Below are 3,286 nucleotides of genomic sequence, written 5' to 3'. Positions count from 1 at the left end.
TTTCACTACTGCAAAGGCTATTGTATTTGTTTCCAGAGCAGAGTTAACAATTCCAAAAAAGGCCAGAACAGTGCAGAGACAAACACTCTGGCCATGCTAAAAATACTTCAGCGTTTCCCCTGGTAGAGCATGTTAACATGTTAAAGCTATGACTTGTCTGGAATTTAACCCATGTTGTTGCCATGTCAGAAACATGCTGTTTCCACCAAGAGATGCAGGGCTCTCCTGATGTCAGCAGTCTCTTCTCTGCCAAAGCCTTCTGGAGACTCCCTGCTCCCAAAATTGTGGCACCAGCCACAGAAAAAAAAAAGTGGATTAAGAATATGTGGCACTATAGGGAGGTTTGCTGTTTTTTTCCCTGATTTCCCTCCCAAACATTTAGAGGGGCTTTACTCTTCACCCAGGAGTTATGAGAATAAAGCAAACCCTTTGTTTTGGGTCCTGTCTGTGGGCCAGGTCTGTACTCACAGTTGGTAGTGCTGTGCTCTGAGCAGCACAAGCCCCAGCAGAGGATGTGTAGGAGTTGGATCCTTGCACATTCCTGCTTTTTCTGCCCCAGCCCTTTGCACCTTGGCTGATGCCCTGGCACGTGGGTGCCCAGCTTTAAGTGCTGCACCCCCAGTGCAGGATGCTGTGCCAGCTTGGCCTACAAGCCCATTTTCAGTAGCAAAGCAATTCTTGTGGATCAAAGCCCTTCAAGGGCAACCTCCCCCATCCCCAATCCTTCAGAAACACTCCCTGAGAAGGAGAGAGCTTCCCACTGCACACCAGAGCTGTGTGCTGCCTTGGACAGTGGCTGCAGGGACTTGGGGTGGCTTACACTGATGAAGTTGCCAATGTAGGTGTAGCTGATGGTGCCATGAAGTTGTGGCATTTTTATGTATGTAAAGCTTGCAGAAATTCCCCAGATAAAACCAAATTGCCAGAGGAACATTTAATTTTTTTAAAATTTGCTGGCATATTGGTATCAAGGGTTCTGCTGGCATCACTTACAGTCAGGATTTCCTTCCTTAGACTCTTGGCAGATCTGGCTGTGGCAATTTAGAGCAGGTACAGAGCACATGGGGAGCTGCACTAATCACCTTTGAGCAGCAGGGAGAGGAGCCCTTCCAGTCTGCAACAGAGGCACTAAAACTCTATAGTGCATAGCAGGGGGGGTGCAGATTTGCTGTCCTAAAGGAGCTTGTGGAAAAGGAGATTTTGGATTTCTGGAAATACCCTGGCTCTGTGCAGACTTTGACTTGGATGGGCTTACAGCTCATCAAGTCCAGCTTGCCTTGAGTCTCATGGGGTAAATGGGACTGGCAAGACCTGTCTCAATCCAGATGCTGTTCTGAAATGTTATACTTAAGGCTATGGGTTTTTTTTTTCAGTAAACAAATTATATTAGAGGATCTGTAAAGGAACACAAAGAGTTAAATGCACCAATTAAGTGGATTTAACAAGAAGATAATGACAAGCCAAATAAAGCAGCATTGCTGGAAAGGAATGTGTGTGGGTGGGAAGGGGGTTACAAGAGGCAGACAAAGGCTCAGCCTGGAAACTGCTGATAATGAAGAGATGGTGGGGCTCCGCTCAATAGCTATCAGACTTCTCTGGCTTCTCTCTGGCTTTGCTAGTCCCTGCAAAATACATACCAGGGCTGACCAGTGTGCTGCTCACCTTGCACTTGGTGTTAAAGGAGGGTCCTTCAGCCCTTCCCACTCCTGTAATAATCACATCACCCCCAGCCTGGCCACCAAAATAAACAACAGAGCAGAAAGAATTGCACACACCACAGTGCATTTGGGAACTAACAGTATTAAGCACAATACAGACAAGTGTTTATGTTGTGTTCTGTCCTATCTGTAATATTTAGTCATTTTGGAGGACTTCCAGGAGTCCTTTGCAATCTCAGCTCTTCTGGGGCTCTGTGATTTTTCTATTCCCTCTTCTCTTTTTGCCAGTCCTACCTGATGGGAGACATCAGGGTTGGTTGTTTATCACTCTAATAAACATTTTCCTTTTAAATGATTGGTGAAGGTCCTAGGAGTAGATGCAATTAATTTAGTTGTTAAAGAAAAGCATGAAAAAAACAAGTACCAAGGTTGGTGTTACTGTGCTCCCCCATACCAAAAGCTTTCTGTTGTTCCTCTTCCAGCATCAAAACCTGGAAACCCCAAACTAACCACCTCATTCTTTTCCCCCAATGTTCCCAAATATCTGCTTGAGAAAACTGCTTGTAGTAAGAGCTGCCTTCAATTTTTTCCCTGTCCATAGTGACCTTTCAGTCCCAATTTCATCCCTTTTTGCTAAAGGGCAGCAGTCACAGTGGCAGGGCACAAACCTTCTCTCAGCACAGGGAGAGGTGGCTGCTGCTCACCCTGTTGGGCACTTGCACAATCCAGCCAAGCTTCAGCTGTCCCCTGCCCTTCTGTGCCACCAGAAAAACTGGGGGCTCAGGGGGAAGGTGAGGAAAGGTCAGGTGGGGGCATGGGAGGTGCTTAGGGAAAAGCAGGAGGAGGAAGAAAGGGTTGGATGGAGGTGGGAAAATGGCACCTGAAGTATTTTTGGGGCTGTGGAATGTTTTGCAGAGGAGAGTTTTGCCTGTGGTTACAGCAGAGCGGAGCCTGGAGGAACCTGAGTCTCATCTTGCCTTTGTTCACAGAAGAACTTGCTCCACTAAGGATTATCCACCATCCTCCCCCTCCAACACCAGCCTCATTCTCTGTTTCTTTGTAGTGAATAGTAAGAGCCTGAATGAGGGATATGGGACTCAAGGCAGCACCTCAAAATGCAGTTTATTGTATACAAAATGCAATTTATTGAATACAAAATGCAGTTTATTGTATACAAAATGCAATTTATTGAATACAAAATGCAGTTTATTCCATCCAAGATGTTACAGCAGCCCAGGGTCATGGGTGACAGAGCTGTGCCTACAGCTGTCAGCTCCAGCTGCAGGCAGGCCTGGAGACCCTTTGGTTTTGGTTACAAATGCATTCTATACTTTTCTTTGCTGAGCATCTTCATACAGAAGAACCAATCTCTACCTTAACTTTTATCTATAGCCTGTCATAACTACTACAATTACCATGTTCATGTTACTGTTCTCCAATCACTCAAAGTCAGTACATTACAGTTTAAGCTAGAAGCTGTTTTTCAGTTTTCTTGCAGTGGAAAATTCTGAGACCTTTTTTCTACTTGCAACATTTGCTGACTTGTTTGCCTGTGCTGTCTTTCTGCTTGGTAAAAACATCTTCTTGTTTGAGATGGGTTTATCCTTTGCTCTAAGCCATAAAAACCC

This window comes from Camarhynchus parvulus, chromosome 9, assembly GCF_901933205.1.
Source record: "Camarhynchus parvulus chromosome 9, STF_HiC, whole genome shotgun sequence".
NCBI classification, from domain to species: Eukaryota; Metazoa; Chordata; class Aves; order Passeriformes; family Thraupidae; genus Camarhynchus; species Camarhynchus parvulus.
Note: the sequence above shows the minus strand (reverse complement) of the source record.